The following is a 22,120-nucleotide window of genomic DNA, read 5'->3' as shown; positions in this document are numbered from 1 at the left end:
ATATGTATATGTATATGTATATGTATATGTATATGTATATGTATATGTATATGTATATGTATATGTATATGTATATGTATATGTATATGTATATGTATATATCTACATGTATATCTATATATCTATATATATCTATATATGTAGATATATAGATATATATAGATATAGATATAGATATATAATATATATATGTAACGTTGGCCTTGCTATTAGCCCCTTTTGCTACTAGAAAGCCCAAAAGATTATTCTCCAGGATATTCCTCCATATATGCTCACAATATACTGTCTTACTTCCTAAAGCAAGAAAGAGAAGATTTTTTAGTTTCTTTGTTTCTTTTTTATTTCTTATAATTTCCCTTCATCACCTACCATAATACCTTACGCCTACTAGGCACTCAGTAAGTATTTCCTGAATGCTGAACGACTAACTAAATGAATGGTGAGCTAAATAATCCAAGGTATTGGTAATCACTATGATATTAGCCTCAAAAATAACCAAATTCACACTGATCTTTATGACCTGAAGAAAAGAAGGAAGGAAACACATTTATTACTTATGATTTATTTATTTACTAATTTATTATTTAATTTACTAATTTATTTATAAATCACTTATTTATTACCTACTATGGGCCAGATACTGTGCCGAGATTTACAAATATTGTCTCATTTCATTCTCACAACTACTCTGGGAAGTAGGTGTGTTATTGTCCCCATTTCACAGTTGAGGAAACTGGGACAGACATAAGTTAAGTGACTTGCACAGAGTCACACAGCTGTTGTCTGTCTGAGGCTGAATTTCAACTGATCTTGACTACAGTCATCCTGGCTATAGGTCTGGCACTCTAAGCACTGTGCCACCTAGCAGACCCTTCTACTGAAATTATTTCAACAAGCATTGATTAACGGCTTGTTAGCTCTTGAGTGCTGCTCTGTGGGTAATACAAAGAAAGCAGAGGCAATGCTTCTCCCTCCTTCAAGTTCTTTATAGTATAGATGGAGTGTCAAGACACATATATAGATGAAATAGCTAAAGAGTAATACTTTGGCACCATATAGGTACCATAAGAAACAGAATGATACAGCAGAAAGATTTCTGGATTTTAAATTAGATTCATATCCGAACTATCTTTAAATATTTACTGCTCTTCTACTTCTTATAAGGCTTTACCACATACTCTACCCCTATCCAGAGTAGTTCTTGAGGGTAGGGATAGTTTTTCATATTGTCTTTGTGATCTAACATATTGCCTTGCACATAAGAGGTGTTTACTGAATGCTTATTTGAGTTAAATTGATCTTGGGTAAATTACTTTACCTCTCCGGGCTTCAGTTTCTTCATCTGTAAAATAGGGGTGATGGTGGATAGATGGCCTACAAGATCCTTTCCAGCTCTGCGTCTATAATGCAATGACCCTAAATGTTGCAGTGTGTTATGAAGATACTATATAAATGCTAGAAGACTTCAAAGTAAGGAAAGATCACTATAGGAGAGGTGACTCTTGATCTGGGCCTGAAAGGTTAGGCAGAATAAAAAGAACAGAAAAGGGGAGAGAATTCATAAGTTTTGTAGAAAAATGGAAGCTAGAAAATGAATAAATTTAACCACCAGTGATGGAAGATTCCATTCAAAATAGATCATAACTCTTCAGAATCTTCTTAGCTCCCCTTGCTCAGCCAGAAGTACAGCTTGTCCCGGCGTGTGGCAAAGAATAAGGAGCTTCTTCAAAATGTGATGATTTTTCAGTTTTCTGAATGTCAGGTTTTAAGAGGGTGAGGCTGGGGTATTTAGAGCAAGGTGTAGAGCTGAATCCAGAGAGACAGCAGATCTGAGGGATAAGGGGAAGATTTCTTTGTAAAAGAGGAAATAATTAGGCAGCCAGTAAACAAACATGGGGGACTGAAAAGAGTAGAGGTGGGGAGGACAGAGGGGATGCTTATAATTCAATTAAGTCACTTTTCATCCAGCATGCTTCCCGAGTGTTCCACCGACATATGCTGAATCACTAACAGTGCCATTGTGGAGGCACAGCCCTCTCAGAGGTGGGAGGCAGCAGCTGCTTAATAGCAGTCCTCACAGCAGTGCATAATGTAAAGAACAAGTCCTAAACGGGGCCCAGGAGGTACTAGGTAGATTGAAAGATGGAATGTATTCCATGCAGAAACCTAAATTGGAACGTACAAGACTGTTGCCTTGCATATACAGAGTCCTGCCAGAAATTGCTGGGATGGAGAGATAGGCTAATATGGTTCTAAATAGCCAAGATTTCAAGCTATTGTAAGGATTCCCTATCCTTCACCCTGCAAACCCTCCCCCTTCCTTACCTCCCTATTTTTGTTGAGGGTACCACTATCCTCATAGTCACCCAAGTTCACAACCTAGGTGTCATCCTGGACCTCTGACTCTCTCTTACCTCTCATTTCCAATCAGTTATTGAATCATTCCCCACCCCTTCTCTCCTTTGACACTGCAACCACCCTAGAATAAATCCTCATCTTCTCATGCTGAGACTATTGTAATATCCTGGTGGTTTCTTGGGCTTCTTGCCTCAAGTCTCTCCCTACTCCAATCTGTCTTCCATTCAGCTATCAAACTGATCGTAAAATGCTGATTTGACCATGTCACTTCCTTGTCAATAAACTCCAGTTACTCTCTATTATCGCTGGGATCAAATGTGAAATCTCCCGGCTTTTAAAACCATTAGTAATTTGATCTCTTCTTACCTTTCCCTTATGAAATTTTCCTCCTCTCCACATATACTATGATGCACTGACAATGGTCTCCTTGCTGCTCCTAACACAAGATGCTTCATCTCCCAACTCTGAATGTTGTCACTGGCTGTCCCTCCAATCTGGCTCTCCCTCCCCATCTCTGCCCTCTAACTTACCTGGCTTCCGTCAATTCTCAGATGAAGTTTGACCTTCTGCAAAAAGCCTTTCCTACTCCTCAATCTTAGTGAATTTCCTTTGAGACTAAACCAAATTTATCCTGTATATACAGAATACTTGTTCATAGTTCCTGATATATTATCTCTCCTATTAATCTGTGAGTTTCTTGAAAGCAGGGACAAGTTTCTTTTAAAAAAATTTATTTTTAATTTATGAAATAAAACAAGCATTTTCATAACATAGTAGAATAAAAAAGATGATTGCACATTGAACATTCTTTTTTCCCCATTTCTCTTTATCCCCAGTGCTTAGCATAGTGCCTGACACATAGTGGGTACTTAATAAATGCTAGTTGAGTGACTTAAGGATATTATTGTATTAATTATTGAATTCATTTCACCATTGCCTGTTGCAGGTAGAGATTTTACCTCAAAATATTCTGCCTCAAATTCTGTGTAGTCAATTGATGAATAGGGTTTTCTTCACTAACCCGTTTCTCCTCAATAATTTTCTTTGTATTATGGCTAACATACCTCCAAATTTCTCACTCTTACCATCTCTGTCATCTTAATTCATTGTTCTAAGAACAAGACCTATCCTGATATTACCCAATATATGTACCTTTCTTGCTACTCATTCCAAACCCATTTCCTCCAGTTACTATTATCCCTGACCCTCCCTTCCATTTGGACCTCAGTGTGATCATTAATAATCTCTCGATTTTTCATCTCTTTCTCTTAAATATTTCCATCTCTACTAGAATGTTAGCTTCTTGAGGGCAACTTTAATTTTTGCCTTTGTATTTCTGTGTCTAGTACAGTGCCTGTCATATAGTTAGTAAGTTGATTGATTGATTAATTGATGGGTTAACTGAAACATAGCTTCTCCCAATCGCTCCCAATCTCTAGCAACCTTCTTTAATGCTAGGCATTCTTTGCACCCCCCATTCTCCTCCATTTTTCAGAAATTGGAGATGATGTCAGTATAATCCTGGGTCCTCAGTGCCATTTCTAAATCCTTGTTCTGTCATCCTTGAAGTCTACTGTCCTAATCACTCTTATCTCTCCCCTGAATGCCTGGATATCTTAACATTTTTCTCCCTGACTTTGTCACCTGACACATAGTCTTTTTTTTTTTATCCCTTCCCTCCCCATAACCATCTCTGATGCCTCTTCAACCCCTGTTCCCAAGGGCTTACTATATTAGTGCTAGGCTTAGCACAGATATCTGACTGGCTTTGCCCAATACAGCTTAGAACTCAGAGCCTAAGCATCTCCTAGTAGCAGAGATTACAGGCATGCATCATGTGTCCCATAAATAGTTATTAATGACACAGAACAGTTAAAGATAAAACTTTGAAATGCCTTATTAAATTCGTGACTTATGTGGTGCTATGTTTTCTTGACTCTCCTAATTCTATTATGTTTTCTTTGCTTACTCATCTTTACCTACATCCTAACTATAGGAGTTCCACGAGTCTCAATCTTTGTATTTTTGCTCTTATCTCCATACATTATTTTTTCTTTCCTGAGTTCATGGTGCTTCTCATCACTTCCATGCTGATAACTCCTGTAGCTCTTCTTACCTTCTCACCTCAGTAAAATCTTTTCCCCTGACCTACTTGAACATTCCCACTTGCAACTTCTTCCATTACCTTAAATGCAGCACCTCCAAAGTCAGTGCCATTATCTTTTTTCCTCAAACTACTTTTTATTTCTATTTTCCCTGAGTCTTTCAATGAGATCACTTTTTCAGTTTTTCCCATTCAGGTTTCAAATCTTAGAGTCACATTTATTTACTTTTTCTTTCATTTCCTAAGCAATTTATAACCAAAATCCTAGCAGTTCTTCCTTCAAAAAGTCTTTCTAATCCACCATTTCTTCTCCATTTTACTGCTACCATCTCAGTCCCTACTTTTATCTACTCACTTTTATTTAGGATGTGCTGGTAATGAAAAAAAAATGTGTGCACACACATTTTAAAGTTTAATTATAATTAACACTTTCTTTAGTCTAGACAATAAACAAAGCAATAAATCAAGCCCCAATTTCTAGTAATTGCCAGTTTTCTGGGGTATTAATGTTTACACTGAAAATTAAAAAAATCTTTCCTATTACAGCTGGCTTTAGCACACCCCAGTTTGACTTACTGCCCCAGACCCTGAGCAGACCTCTCTCTTTGGATTTCCTTTTCCTTCTAGTCCATTCTTCATTCTGCTGCCAACCTAATCTTCCTTAGATACTACCTTTCATCATAATGCTTCCTGGCTCAGTAGTCCACAATCCTGAAGGAATCAATTTTTAACTCTTCTGCTTGGCTTCTAAATCCCTCTATAATCAGGTTCCCAATCACCTGTCTACATTTTTTTTGGCCCTCATTTCACATGTCATCCAAGTCAAGCCAGGCTCCTCAGTTTAATGTAATAATCATCAAACTCATTCCTAACTTTGGGTTTTTTTTTCTAATATGTTTCACTTTACTATCTTCACTCCTTAAACTATCAAATAATTACTAATTTTTCATGCCTCAGAATGCAAGTTTTGAGAATACATCTTTTTCTTACTGTACCATGCTATTAGATGGTGCAATGGAAAGAACACTGGGCCGGGAATCAGGAAGACCTGAGTACAAATCTGCCTCCAGAGACTTCCTGGCTATGTTACCATGGGTGAGTCATTTAACCCCTGTTTGCCTCAGTTTTCTCACCTGTAAAATGAGGATAAGAATAGTACCTACATTATAGGGTTGGTATGAGGATTAAATGAGATCATTATAAAGCACTTACCACAGTGCCTGGCACATAGTAAACACCATATAAATGTTGTTATTATATTAATTCTTTAATAAATGAATTTTGAGGGACTTGAGTCACCATGACCAAATTTTTCCTTTTTCTCTCCTAAGAGACTACTAGTACAAGCCCATGGAGTTTGTGATACAGTGATTACCTTTGTAGTGTCACTAGAAATTGTAGGAGGAACATTGGTTAATGTCACAGTCATCAACAAATAGCTCATATTTTTAAAAAAATCCACTTATTTTAACTGACCTAGATTAGGTAAGATGCATATAAGCCATTTCTATCCCTTGGACTTTCCTTTCTTCACACTTTGCAGGAGAAGTCTATGAAAAACCCCTTCGTTGTGTGGTATTCTTCTCCAGGGCCTGCCATCTTAGTTCTTACACCTGTTCCAGTGGACAACTGTTCCTCAGGTTCCTGATGCAATTGCATCAGACTGGGGAAACCTCCTGGGGAAGCTGTGTGTTTCTGTGAAAAAGAACAGTCACACTTTACTGTGATAGACAAGGTAGGGGATAAGGCAAAGAAGTTTTTTCCCCCTAAAATAGGATTCACTGGAATCCCTAAGGCCTCTCTCTGTAAAGAGCAGCGTTGACTGCTCTGATTTGGCACTAAAAGGGGCTGGGAGGAAATGTGTCAATAAATCCTTCCATTTAACTGGCAGAGCTCAAAAGAAAACATGATATAGAAGCTGAGAACAGGAAAGGACTTGTAGCAGTCATTTTTTTTTTATCCAGTGTAGGAGAAATAGCACTCGACAGGAAGTCAGAAGAGACTGAGTTTAGCTTTCCTAATTGTAGTAGGAGAGACTGAGCCATACAATCTCCAAGTTCCCTCTAATATCTTATGAGTCTTTCCGAAATGATTATTAGGAATTGAATTAGGACATGGTTAGTGAGCAGTTTTTCTGAAAAAAGTAAAAAGAAAGGGTTGGGGAGTTTTAGTGGACTACAAGATCAGTATGAGTTAGCAGTATTAGGTTGCAGCCAAAAAAGCTACTGGGAAATTGGGCTGCACTAAGAGGAGCCTATCTTTCAGGAACAGGGAGGCAATTGACTCCCAGTACTTTGCCCTCATGAACACTTATCTGGAATAGTTGTGCTCAGGTCACTTTTGGGTTTTTTTTGGGGGGAAGAGAGGGAATCAGGGTTAAATGATTTGCCCAGGGCCACATAGCTAGTAACTGTCTGAGGCTGGATTTGAACTCAGGTCCTCCTGACTCCAGGGCTGCTGCTTTATCAACTGTGCCACCTAGCTGTCTCTCAGGTCACTTAATTTTTTTTTTAATAGAAGCTTATCCCCCTGCCAATTATATGCCAAGACAATTTTTAGCATTCATTTTTATAAGATTTTGAGTTGCAAATTTTTCTCCCTCCCTCTCCTCCCTCTTCCTAAAATGGTAGGCAATTTGATATAGGTTGTATGTGTGCAATTATGTAAAATGCATTTCTGTATTTGTCACAGTTGTGAAAGAAGAAATAGATTAAAAGGAAAAAAGCACACACAAAAAAGTGAAAAAAGTATGCCTCAATCTGCATTCAGAGTCCATCAGTTTTCCTCTGGATGTGGACAGCATTTTCTATCATGAGTCCTTTGTACTTGTCTTGGATCATTGTATTGCTGAGAAGAGCTAAATCATTCATAGTTGATCATCACACAAAGTTGCTGATACTGTGTACAATGTTTTCCTGATTATGCTCATTTCACTTTGCATCAATTTGTACGAGTCTTTCCAGGTTTTTCTGAAATCTGCCTGCTCATCATTTCTTATAGCACAATAGTATTCCAGTACATTCATATACCACAGCTTGTTCAGCCATTCCCCAATTGATTGACATCCTTCAGTTTCTGATTCTTTGCCACCATAGGAAGAGCTGCTATGAATATTTTTTCACATGTAGGTCCTTTCACCTGTTTATGATTTCTTTGGGATACAGACCTAGTAGTGGTATTGCTGAATCAAAGGGAATGCACAGTTTTGTAGCCCTTTGGACATAGTTCCAAATTATTCTCCAGAATGGTTGGATCAATTCACAACTCCACCACAATGCATTAGTGTCCCAATTTTCCCATATCCTTTCCAACATTTATCATTTTCCTTTTTTGTCATATTAGCCAATCTCAGGTTACTTTTAAAAAAGGACATTGGTAAGGAAAACAGGAGACTAAAGTCTACCTGAGTGCATGTTATAGGAAGATATTGAAAGAACTGGCCATGCTTATTAGCCCAAAGGAAAAATAAATAGTGGGGAGAGAATATTGGGGGACCAGTGAAAAATAAAGAAGCAGACACACACACACACACACCCCCCTTCCTAATAATTATATGTGTCCCAAAGTGGAAAGGACTGCCTTGTAAGATGATGTGTTTTTCCTCCTTAGAGGTGGAGGCTAGATGACAATTTGTCAGTTATGTTATGGTGGAGGTTCCTTTTGAGTATGGGCTGGACATGAGAGCCACTGAAGTCCCTTCTAACCCTCAGTTCTGTAACACTATGAGACTGATTCTGTGATTTTTCATATTCCAATTAAAACTCCTGAATGAGTGATGCTCATTTAGGGTTTTATCCCTCAGTGGGTACAATGGAATCATTTAGATGATCTTTCCAAACTGAAATGGAGAAATGTTTTATGAACTATTTCCCAGGAGTAGGTAAAAACCCACATTCCACTTGACAGGACAAAACTGCTTATGGGAAATCTTCATTTTCTTTTTCCAGTGGAAATGATGCTGCTGAAGGCATATCAGTCATTTTGAAATTGCACATCTTGAAACCAGTGCTGGTCTTGAAGTCAAGAGCTGTTGTTCAGTCATTTCAGCCATGTCTGACTCTTGGTGACACCATTTGGGGTTTTCTTGGCGTACATACTGGGATGGGTTGCCATTTCCTTCTCCAACTCATTTTCAGATGAGGAAAGTGAGGCAAACAAGGTTAAGTGACTTGCTTAGGGTCACACAGCTAATAAATGCCTGAAGCTAAATTTGAACTCAGATCTTCCTGTCTCCAGGCTCTATCTACTGTACCATCTAGCTGCCTCTAGGTCAGAAGACCTAGATTCAAGGGCTGGGATGACTTTTCCTAGCTGTGTGTCATTCAACTTCTCTGAATTTCATTTCTTCCACCTGTAAGATGAGATATAATAATACCTATACTATTTTCATCACAAGGTTTTTATGGAGAAAATGCCAGTTAATAATTGGGAGTTATTAATAAGCATTTGTATACAGCTGCTCTATTTGCTATTAGTAAAATACTTGTTTACCCATTTCTCAGGAAATACTGGTGACATATCCATCTGTAGCCTCGTAGCTGGCCTACCTAACTTCAGCCTTTCCCTCATCCCTCCACTCCATCCTGCACAGCCTCGCTGATTAATCTTCCATTAAAACATGCATATTATCTCATTCTTTAGCTCAAGAATCTATTTTGCCTCTCTGTTGCTTACTGACCATTCTTAAATTCTCTACATGGCTTTCACAGCCCTCTATAATCTATCTCTTAGCCAGCCTATTCAGGCATATTTCCTATCATTCCACAACCCAAACCCTACAATCAAACCTGATATTCTCTTCACTTCCTAAGGAGACTACTAGGTATGCCTCTGGAGAGGAGAACAGTAGGTAAATTGGGTTTGGTATCCATAGCCTCAGGTGTTCTGGTCTCACATTTGAGTGGTGCCTCATGTATATGCAAAGTAGCATATAGCAAAGTATTGTCCAAACTTTCTATATATGATGATGTGATGATGCCTGTGTCTCCAGTGAGCTCAGCCCAAAAGCATGGAGGAGATATGGCGATAGGGTGGAAAAAAACACATTTGCTAATAAAGGGGATATATTGAAGAAAATTAAAGGGGATACCCTGTCTTCTCCATTTATAACCTAAAGGAGAGTTAGAGGGGACAAAGAAAAGGAAAGAACATCGGAGGGATAATAGTGAAAGGGTATCCATAGTTTTTTTTTTTATTGGGATTGAAGAAGACCCTTATCTATAACGAAAGACCTGGGGATAGATTGGGTAATAAAGCAACGCCACTGTTTCAAAAGTCCATCTGGCTCAACTGCTAGGGTTGAGCCTATCATCAATAGAGAGATCCACAGGGACAGATTAACTGAGCATAGATTGTTATATAGTTGTGTGTGACATTTCTTCTAACTTTACAGTGAAAGAGCTTTGGAAGAATGGAAATAAGATGAGAAACAGGAGTAGTATCAGGCTCTTAACCCACTTTCAAAAGTTTTTCATCACCTCTGCGTGGTGCCACCAGTTTTTGATTCAATTTTCCTTTTAGATTTTTCAAGAGTCTCAAAAGCAAATAAAGATGTGGAAGATGGTCTCCATGCTCACTTTCAGGGAGCAAACGGATATCAGTGAAAATTCATTTTTTAAAAGATAACAGACAGAGGCATATGAGTAACAAGGCAACATCCACCTAACAAAAACAAATATCTTGCCCAAGGTCACAAACTAGTTAAGTGACTGGGATATTCCACTACACCACTGGAATTTACCACTATACTATTACCTTCTCTAATTATGAAGATGTAGGGTTGCACACAGCGGATCTGAAGAACTTTCCGTTTTGCTGTGGAAAAATGGTTATTGCTAAAAGCACATCATAGATTTTCAAAGTGTGCTCCATGAAGCTAGTGTTGTGCTCAGATGCAGATCTGCCTTTGAATCCTACACAATGTTCTTCCTAGCTGTGAGACCTTGGAGAAGGCATTCATGCATCCCAAGTGTTAGTTTCCTCTTCTATAAAATAGGTACAAGAATAGTTGTACTATTTGTCTCATAGGGTTGTTGTGAGGGAAGTACTTTGTGTTATATAGCTGTGAGCTGTTAATAAATAGTCTATATTGTTGCTCCTTTCTGTATTAACAAAATATTTAGTTATTTAATCTTCAAAGAATGTTAAGTGAACTTGCCCAGGGCCATGTGACCAATAAATGTCAAAGAGGGGATTTGAAATCAGGTCTTCCTGACTCTAAGGCCCATTTTCTATTTACTATATCACAATGATTATTCTTCATTTCTTTTTTTAATTAAATTTTTTATTGTTAACATTTGTTTTATGACACTAAGTTCATTTTTCTTTAAACCCACCATGATCTCCTTATAACAAAAACAAAAACGATGAAAAGCCAACCAATACAAGGGGTCCTATCTTGGATTGCAGGGGGACACTGCATTCCACATCCATAGACTCTCTCCTCTTCTTCTATTGAAGAAAGGAAAGGTAATTCCTTCTTCAGTTCTCTTAAGAACAAGATTGTTTGCTATGGTTCATCTGAGGACTATTACTTTTTGGTGTTACCATTTATATTTTTAGCACCACTGTGAGCTCACTCTTCTGGTTTACACTGAACTAGAAGGTTAGGTTCCCCAGAGAGCAATAGCTAATCCTTTCCTCATAGTTCTAGGGGTAACCCTGAGGGGTTGAAGCTTCTAGTACTGTTGTTCATGGGTCCTCATCCCTGTAGTCTGTATTGATTTTCATCTGTATCTAATTAGCCTTTAAAAATGGTATTTGTAAAGCAAGTCTGGTAGGGATAATTGGTACCCACCTCTCTCCCAAGTTGGTGGCACACTCTCCCACAAAAACACACACACACACACACATATGTATATATGTATGTATGTATACGTATACATATATATATATATATATATTTTTTTTTCAGGGGGGATTGGGCACATACTTAAAGTACGGTAATGATGAAGAACACATGTAGAGAATACTTGGGGCCAAAGGGTAATAATAAGTCCATAGCTCCTGATTGTTAGAAATTGTGTCTTGAGTTCATAGCCAATATTCTTTTCCCGTTCAAGGGTGTCATGCCTTTCAAGTTTTTTTTTCCCCTTTGTTGGCTTTTTTTCCCCTTGTACATTTGTCCTCACTGTGCCTTTCTGTTTCTGCATGTTTGTGTCATTTGTTATTATTCCAGTCTCTGACAGCTTGATCAATGGGGCAGGTGGAAGGGAATAGGACATTCCCTCTGGGCTTTTTCTCTACCCACCTTGTTACACCCTGGTATGAGAAAATGGGTCTGCCTCCTCAAGAGACTTCAGAGTCTAGAACTTTCAGAAGCTTGACTGTTTCTCCACTGGAATGATTGGCTCTGAATGATTTGCTGTTTTTATATTATAGCCCAAGAGGTATGGGGCAGCTAGGTGGTGCAGTCGATAGAACCCCGGGGCTAGACTCAGGAAGACCCAAGTTCAAATCTGGCATCAGATACTTACTAGCTGTGTGACCCTGGGTAAGTCATTGGACACTGTTTACCTCAGTTTGCTCATCTGTAAAATGAGTTGGAGAAGGAAATGGCAAACCACTCCAGTCTCACTCCAAGATGCAACCCCAAATGGGGTCACAAACAGTCAGACACAGCTGAAATGACTGGACAAGAACAACACAGAGGTATGACTAGTTATTTTTAGCTAGTCTCAAAATATCTCCTGTGTGGGTGTCATCTGTCTTCATCCAATTATCAGAGCATCTTAACCCTTCCATGTTGATTAAGGATTTATTCGTATCTAGTTTATACTTTTGAATGATTGATTCAGTAGAGGTACAAAGGTCTTCTGTAAGTACATTCACTGAGGTGGCGATAAGAACCCTACCCTTCAACAGTACTGTAGTTGTATATTATTCTCTTAGTTTTGTTTTCTTTGCCCTGCATCACTTCATAAATGTCTTGCGTGCTTCTCTGAATTCCTTGTAATAATTGGTTTTTCTTCTTGTGTGATAATATCCCATTATTATATTCACATACCTCAATTTGTTCACCCATTCTCCCAATGGATAGCATCCATTATGTTTCCAGTTTTTTGATACAACAAAGAGTACAGCTATGCATACTTTTGTAAGTATGTGCCCTTTCTTTCTTCCACTGACCTCTGTAGTATATGCCTAGTACTTCTCTATTTCTGTAGCTACCGGTTTCCCCTATTGCTTGTTGTAAAGTTTAAAACAACATCAATTTTTAAGGACTTGAAAGTGCTTTTCTATTTAAAATCAAACAGGACAAGCATCATTTTCATTCCGGCACTATGCTTTGCTTCTTGAAGGGTGCTGAATATATAGATACTCACTGAAAAATAATAATAATAAAAAAGCACTAAGTGATGGAAATGAGTAATTGCTTGGCAGCAAGTCTGCAGGGAGAAAGCTGACACTGTACAGCACATATTTCATGAATAATGAGAGAAGTCTCAGGGCTGTGCAATCACTGCCTATTGGGTCAGAAATTTCACATTAGTGGATTCATCAGAGCAGATCGGTGTCATAAAGACACTCTTTCCTGAGGTAAACATACCTTTTCCTTCACTGAACTGTCATCTCTGGGTTGTACAGTGGGTACAGAGTAAAATCTTCTTAGAGCTATTATGAGCATATCTGGAATAAGAATAGCTCATATCCTTTCTGCTCATTTATTTGGATAAGAAACAAAAAATGCACAAGTAGAATTTATGAGTTGCAGTTAACAAAGGGTTAAATACAGCTTGAGTAAGGGGGTCAAATTCATTAGCATCTGGCTTTTGGAGCTTCCTCTTAGGGATTATAGAGCTCATAGAATTCTTGAGCTGGAAGGGCCCTTAGAGAGATGTTTCCTGGAGTGCCTTGATAGGCTCTTTGCTGTTGCTACTTCTGCGGCTGCTTAAGTTGTTACAGGTAAGACAGTGTAAGACAACTATTCTAAAAATAAAGGTGCATATTTTCAATCAAGAATTAGGGGTGCCATTTTTCCTTACTTTCCACATTTTTTCTCCCCTCTTTTCTTTTTCAGAAAGGTAGAACTGGCAGGGACCTTAGAGATGTAGTCCAACACCCTTCATTTTACAGATGAGGGAACTGGTATTCAGAGAAGGAAAGTGACTTATCCAGGGTCACACAACTGGTTCATGATGATTCAGGACTCAAGGTCAGTTCTTCTGATTTCCAGTTCCTCTCTTTTGGAAGTTTTTTTGAAGAAGAGCCTCACTCCATTTTTTTTTTGATGAGGCAATTAGGGTTAAGTGACTTGCCTAGGGTCACACAGCTAGTAAGTGTCAAGTGTCTGGTCTGAGATTGGATTTCAACCCAGGTCCTCCAGACTCCAGGGCCAGTGCTCTCTATTCACTGCACCACCCAGCTGCCTCACCTCACTCTTTTTCACAGAAGCTTCTATATAATGTGATAGATCCCATCATTAGGAGCATTAGGAAAATACCTTCTCCCTCTCTAATTTTTTTTTCCCTTTAGCTGTACTTAAAAAAAAAATCACATCTCCAAATGCATCCAACTTCTGATCTTTCTTTTCCCCCCTCTCCTTCCTGCTAATCTTGGTTTAACCTGTAGGCTTCTCACTTGTAAATTCCTATTTGCCTAAATAGCTATACTGTTTAAACCAGCAAAGGCTTCAGATTAGACTACTAATCCTCCATAGGAAATTAAGTTACACTGTTTTGCACCATAGCCTACAGGCAAGATTAACTGGCAAACAGGTATATTCAATCAATATGACAGCATTAAAACAGCTAGGCGTCCCAGATAGAAACAAAAATCATTAGTGATATTTTTTTTTCTTAGAAATTCATTCTCTCTCTCTCTCTCTCTCTCTCTCTCTCTCTCTCTCTCTCTCTCTCTCTCTCTCTCTCTCTCTTTCTCTCTCTCTCTCTCTCTCTCTCTCTCTCTCTCCTCTCTCTCTCTCTCTCTCTCTCTCTCTCTCTCTCTCTCTCTCTCTCTCTCTCTCTCTCCCCAGTCTTCCCCCCCCCCCTTTCTCTCAGTGTTCCCAAAGGAAGCCTTTTTTGGCCAAAAGTGTATTCTTCTTTTCTGTTTCCAGAAGAATTGTAGTTGCTGAGTTGATAGAACATGTTGATTCAAAACAAAACAAAGACTAACAAGAGCAACTGAAAATCCCACTAAACAAACACTGATATTCTAAGGTGGGTCAAGGATTAGAGAGACCACCCTAAGAACCCAATACATTTTAGCCCCTTCCTCTTTTCTCCATTATTGAAAGAGAAAATTATTTTAGACACTTATAGTACAGAAGGGTGGGTTACTTTTTTACATCAACTAAATTGCAGCATTTTTGACATCATCAGGATTTTTCTATGAGAACATATATGGAACCTTGGGAAACATTTAAATAAAATACATGGCTATCTTTTTTTTTTTTAAACTTCTTTTCTTCCCTTAAAAAAAGAAATAGAAACATTGATTAACAATAAGATAGAAATCATTTAAGAGCCCTGTATATAGGACATCATTTATGAGAACTTGATTCTAGCATGAGTATCTCTTAGAAGCCTTAAATATTTTTATCTTTGATCATGTCTTTCCCCAAATCTGTTTCTTTCCTATGATTACAGAGCAAAAGGGGAAACAAAGTAAAATGGATAAATCCAACTGTGCTTTGAGTTAATTAAATATTTGAAACTATTAGCGTGTCCTCTACTTTGGGATCTGAAAATGTAGCCATAGTAGACAGGAAGTCAGGAGACTAAGGCTCCTATTCTCTGAGTACCTACCTTTAGATGTTGAACTTAACCCACTCTGGTCACAATTCTACTGGAAAAGGGAGAGTAGGTAGCAAGGGGAGGGGTTATATTATATTACTTGGTTTTATGGACTATATGTAAAATAATTAGGAAACAAGTATTTATAAGCATCTACTATATGCCAGGCACTGCGCTAAGTGATTTACAAATATTATCTCTCTTGCTGAACCTTGGGAAGTAAGTGCTATTTACAGTTGAGGAAACAGGCATATAAGGGTTAAGCAACTTGCCAAGGGTTGTAAGGCCAGGAAGTATCTGAGTCTGGATTTGATCCCAGGACTTCTTGACTCTAGGGTAGACACTCTTTCCACTGCATCACCTAACTGCTGGTGCAACCATGGAAATTTAGATCATATTTAATTAGGTAGCTTTTTAAAATTTGCAAGTATTTTACATACATCATTTGATTGCACCCTCATAACAACCATGTTGAAATAGAGGCTATGAAAATCCCCATTTTACAGATGAGGAAACTAAGGCTCAAAGAAAGTGAATGATTTGCCCAGGACCATATAGCTAGTTAAATCCTGAGGCAGGATTTGAACCAGACTCCTAACCAAGTCAAATTCCATTTCAACCATGTCATACTGCTTCTCTGTAGTGATCACAATAATAATACATTGGTTTGGGTGATTCACATTTTATCCACTCTTCCCTCTATGGCTTTTAGCCAAAGAATTTTGGCCTGTTTAGTAAATGCTGCTTTGCTCTCCATCTTCATTCTAGGCCTGTTCTTTGCCTCCTTCTTACCCTCTAATTTACCAAGTGAATTGGATCAATGATCAGTCCCTTCCAAAAATCCCCCAACATCCTAAATCAAATGCGTTTCAAAGGCAATACATCTATAAACTACTTAAAATTCTTTGGAGTCTTGTATTAAAACTGCTGCTTGATTTCCAACAAGGCTTTCTGCCTAACTTTTTTGGCCAGAAGTCTTTTTAAGCTTAGTTCTCAGGAAACAGGAAGCAGTCTGTCTCCTCCTCCACCCCCATTCCACTTTTCTCCAACCCATACCTTTACTTGCCAAAGGTAAACAAACTTCAGCCTGTGTAATTTCAGGTTTGATTGAAAATTTTAACTAGTAAGATTGGAATGACTTGTCAATCTTACCAAATGTACTGTCATTCTCTGCTCCCTATTGACATAAGTTTCTGAGAACATGGTGTATGTTTCTTAATTCCAGAGGGATTGGAATTTTTGGATTCATGTATTTATTCATCATCTACTGCATGTGACTAGAAGGTGAAAGCTAGATAAAGCTTCCTTTATCTCCTCTTGTTTATGCTTCATAGGATTTGGAAATGTCATGAATTCTTTGGATTGGTCATACTCACGGTCAACTTATCACTACTTGTTGTCACTTTGTCAGATAATACATGTCAGGTGAAGAAAGGGTTATAATGGAATTATAAGAATTATAAGAATGGGACTTCATCTTGATGAATTAGATGTATATGCAAATTTTTGGTTTTACCCGTTTAGGAAGCTTCCTGTATGGAAACTCTCTTTACCTATGTAGTTATAGTATTAGAAAGTAGCTAGGGTGGGAGCAATGACTTGCCCATGCTCATATCCCTACTATGTGTCAGAGGTAAGACTCGAATCTGGGTCATTCTATGACCCTCTATGACATGTATTGTGTGTGTGTGTGGCTGTGGCTGTGAGAGACAGAAATAGCTACAAAATCATTAATGTAAGGAATGATGGGCACATCTGGGAGAGTAAGCCCAACTGCTGTCACAAACAGCACACGCAGGGCAAAGAAACAAGGGACCATGTATTCTCTTGCTGTTGTCGCCTACAGATATTTTCTGAATGCAAAAGTGCATGCTAGTGTGTGAGATTTCTCATCTGACCAGCAGTGGGCTCCTCAGAGGGCCCGTGATGGTCCTATCCCCAGAAACCTGCCCTGCCTAGCCCAGCGAGCAGACCCCTACCAGCCTTGTAAGCTATGCTATTGGCATCTGTGGGGCCTGAGACAGAAGCATGCGTCCTAAGCCTTGGTTTAATCCTAGCAATCAGCTCCCTCATGCTTTCTTCCTATCTCTGCATGTATAGCACTGCACAGCCTGAAATTCCGAGCTCTGATGGAGAGCTCTGAATTATTCATCAGCCTGATAATTTCAGGTGATGAGATCTTTTCACGATGTGTCCCTGTCACTAGGTGTTTATTACTCTGTTTCACCAGCAGCCCCACTATTACTACAGGGCCAGAAGAACCCCACATGCTTGCATGACATGTATTGGGAGAGATAGCACTTTAAAGACTCCCTTTTGCTGGGAGGTCATCTGAAGGTTATTACGAACAAATTATTTCTTCATTTCCGCTGACTGAGTAGATAGCCTTAATGATCTGTCACCTAGCAATAGGCTGCCTGTTCAAACATAAAGAATGGCATGCTGATGGGCTTATAACTAGAATCAGTTCATTTTAGCTATTCTCTTGTCAAGCATGTTTCCAAGATACATATAGTATTTACATATTCATGAGCCTCTGCAGACACTGATGCCATGAGGGGGCCTGTCTGATAATGTGATACAAGTTTGTACTGGGTCCTCAGGCACTTAAGGTCTATTAAGTGAATAAAATCTATCCAGCCCTGTTCTTTTTAGGTGGTATTCTCAGTCTTAAACATGGTGGGGTGATGGTGGAAGGGGCTGCTTTCCAGATTTCTTTTAGCCCTCCCCACTCCCACTCCATCAAAGCTAACCTCTCTGCCATCCTAACGGAACACAAACTCTGGCTTAAAGAAAGATGCTCACCCCTAGTTCTCTACATCCTTCTAAAAGGTCAAGGATTTAGTCACATCCCCCCCCAGTGATAGCTGCCCCCCCCAAAAAAAAGAAATCACTATAAGCTTGACCAAAACATATTCACATGGTGATCCTTTGAGCTTAGTGTGGGCAGCACACACTTTATCCTGTAAAAGAAAGCAGTCACACACCCCAGGCTTTGTGGAATTTGGCCTTTGAAGGCATTTCCAGCACTCCATGGTCTCCTTGTAGCTAATTATTATTTCATGGATTTTACTATTTGATGCCGTATGATCTTGTCTGGATCCATCTACCTGATGATACTGCTCTGGGCATGATTCTGGGTATAGACAGAATCATTTGGGCAGGACCAAGAATAGTGAATCAGACAAAGATTCAAATTATTCACTCCCTTCCCCCTACTCCCTTTCAATTTTATAATAGAAAATGTGATCGTCATACGGATTGGTGTGTCTATTGGAATATCTCTCTGAATCGATGTGTTTAACAATCTAGGCGTTAGGTCATCAGAGACCATGTGGCTCAGTGGAAGTAGCCTGCCCTGAAATTCAGGGACACCTGTGTTAGGCTCGGTGATTCCAAATCTCTCAAGGCCTCAGTTACTTCCTGCCATTAAGTTAGGTTGTTAGGGATGTAGAACCTCAGAAAGGCCTTAATTACTACCTGAAAGCCGCTCCAGTTCCTTAATTACTGCCAGGGAGTGTCTTAAGTGCTAGAGAAAATAAAGCTCCCTAAGTAACTTGTTTTGTGGACCTTGGATAAGAGACTTATCTTGTCTTAGAATCAGTTTTTCCACACGTAAAATGGGGATAATCACCCCCTGTCCCTTATCCCTTTCACAAAGATGTTATGAAGATTAATGAGATGATAATATGGCAAATGCATTAGGAAACCCATGGGGAACAGGTGTTAAAATTAATTCAAGGTATCATTGTTTGGTAGATAAATAATAATTCCCTCATGCTAATCTTCTGCACTTACAGGAGTGCCTTTCATCTGAAGATCTGAAAGCCAGCTCAATCCGTATTTCATAGTATCCTATTAAAAGTTGTAGCATTAGGGCTGTCTCTGCACAAGCACAGACAGGCAAGGAACTTACAGAAACACTGATGTATTAGTGCCTCCTTAATAGCCACAGGGAGATTTGGGCAAATCATTCCCAAGTTGTCTCTTTCTCAGCAACAGAAAAAAAAAAGACAATGTAATAAGAACTTACCCTTCTTATCACACTTTCTTTGCAGTAATCCACTGAAGTCAATGATATGAATATGATCATATTCTCAATTTGCATGTAAAGAAATTGAATCCTAAAGAGGTTCAGTGACTTGTCCATGGTCAGAAAGTCAATAAATGCCATGGCTGGGATCTGAAGGCAGGTATCCTAATTCCAAGTTATAGCTGCAACTAGGGTAGGGTGACTAGAGCTTTACCACAGAGCAATGTAAATGAGAAGATATAAAAAGTTTAAAATGATTGTCACTTTAAATTATGCCTTTTAAGAATGTGTTTCATTTATGGTTTTTGTTGTATTTTCATTCATGTGTATAGTTAGCAAGAATAATTCAGTAGCCCAAGAAGCTACTGAATAGCATTTTCCTCCACTTCTGGCAGCAACTTCCTAACATAGCCCTTCCCCCCAATCCATGGGGGCCAGTGTTCCAGAGACGTTTTGTCCTTTCAATTGGATGATATCTCAGATTATTGCTATAAGGCTAATGTCTGATTTTCCCATCACTCCCATGATTAATTTGGGGTCACATGTAGTGCTGCTTGCCCCTGGCACCTGAATTTCTCATTATATCTCTGTTCCAAGTTCCTCACTCTTTCTACTATACCATTCAAAATAATTCAAAGAAGTCAAACTCCTGGCAATCAATTCCACTGTTGACGATGCTACCTTTTCAGTCTTTTATCCTTAAAGAATTCATTTAGGCAGAAAAATTATGGCAAATTGCAATCTTTTCCCTTGAATCTAGTTTGCCTTAAGCATAATGCCATAATGATCGCATCCTCATCTCATAGACTGGAGTTTGGCTAGGATGGTACAGCAAAGCTCTTGATGGGCATATGTAGCGTAGGAGAAGTTAAATGAATTGATTAATGTCACCCAATTAACTATCTGAAAACTTAGGTTTCTAATCCATTTCTCATGTTCTTGGCAAGATGGCATTGATTGTTTAAAATATTAAATAGTGTAGATTTCTACTTCATTCATTCAGTGGATTTGGCTACTGAGACCCGCTCTTTTATCACAGTATTATAAACACAATCTGATTATCTTGGAACTTCTCTTTCACGTTTTTTTTTTATCTCTATTCTCTTTCTTTTTAGAAATTGATGTAGTTTGTTCATGAAAATAAGATGTATTTAAGTCATAGTTATTTAAGAAAATTACGACTGCATATATGCCTTTTCAAATTAATATTTATGGCTTCAGATTAGAAGTATATCAATTTGATGAGAAAATTGACCTCTAGTTTTCCAGGTAGTAGATAGATGTGGTTAATACAAGGCCACAGACAAAAGGCTTTCATCTTTGTGAATGACTGGGAGTTTAATATAGTTTTAAACACTGTCAGAAATAATATAGCTCAAAATTAAGATAGCATACTCATTTTCTATATTAATTCTCTAAAGATTGGAGAAAATGAGGGCAACTTCCATGAAATATCTTTCTTTTTGGTACTTTTCAATAGCAAAGAGGCATGGAGGTAGGATGACATAAAAAAAGATGAAGTTGGGGGAGAAAATGGGAATGTATGCTCAAACAGCAAAAGAGATTATAATCATATTTCCTTTGATTATCTGATTGTTAAGGCCCACTGTAATAGATTAGAATATTGTGATAAAAAAAAATTTAGTGCTTGGTAACAGCTGCTTAATTAATAGAGTACCTGGAAAATATCAGTCCTTAGTCATTTCTTTTTCTTCTTTTTTTTCCAAAATGAAAAATACCCAGAATTCTAGAATGACTGTAAGAATTTGCTTAGTTTGTTTAATGCTTTCTGAGGGTTCACTTTAACAATATATTTGTCTAAACCTCAGGGAAAAGAGACCTCAACAGAAGGAGAGAATTCCAGTGCCTTTTCTTGCTATAAAACTGGTCTTTGCTAAATGATCTTGTTATCTTTACTGATTGTAGGAGAAGTAGCAAGGTTCTTAGAGAGATGTCAGCCAAATTTGTTGTTGTTATTGTTGTTCATTTTTCAGTCATTCTAACTCTTTGTGATCCCATTTGGGATTTTGCTGGCAAAGATACTGGAGTGGTTTGCCATTTCCTTCTCCAGCTTATTTTACAGATGAGGAAACTGAGGCAAACAGGGTTAAGTGACTTGTCCAGGGTCACACAGCTAGTTAATGTCTGAGACCAGATTCAGCTCAGGAAAATGAGTCTTCCTGCTTGCAGGCCCAGCACTCTATCGTCTGTGCCACCTAGCTGCCCCAAATTCAGATGTTCCCAAGAAATGAACAGAGGAACTCTGGTGGTTGTGGGTCTGAGCCATTAAATTTTTGTTATTTAGAGACCCCTCAAAATTGAATCCCAATATCCATTATATTCTCCCTTTCTCATCCCTCTAACAAATGTTCCTATAAAGAATTTTTCCTTCAGAGATTTATTTGCTAAGGCAAGATCTTGAAATATTTCTTACAGTCTGAAAACCTCTACTTGGATGTCTGCTTCCTCGTAGTCACAGCAGTGCAGAGGACTGTATAATTATCTCTTGAGTCTGTGTGACAGACAGCTCATCCCAAAATTCTCTCCTTAGACTCTTGCTGCTTCATTTACTGCTTGGTTACCAAAGGGGTGTGTGTGTGTGTGTGTGTGTGTGTGTGTGTGTGTGTGTGTGTGTGTGTGTGTGTGTGTGTGAGTATGTGTGTATGTGAGAGAGAGAGAGTGTGTGTGTGTGGTGTGTGTGTCCTGCCTTTCCAGTGCTATGATTATCTAAATATCTGGGTGCAGACCTGGGTTAATGGGTCACATTTAGGTTTCACTAAGGGAGGCCCAAATTACTCAGCTTCAGGGTGTTGAAAGATTTATGGTCTCTACCACTCATTTGGCATTTTAATAACAACATAAATTCTGTGGGGGAGGGGAGAAAAAGGAGTG

The sequence above is a fragment of the Phascolarctos cinereus genome, unplaced genomic scaffold, assembly GCF_003287225.1.
Source record: "Phascolarctos cinereus isolate Bilbo 61053 unplaced genomic scaffold, phaCin_HiC Scaffold_4;HRSCAF=312, whole genome shotgun sequence".
In the NCBI taxonomy this organism is placed as follows: Eukaryota; Metazoa; Chordata; class Mammalia; order Diprotodontia; family Phascolarctidae; genus Phascolarctos; species Phascolarctos cinereus.
Note: the sequence above shows the minus strand (reverse complement) of the source record.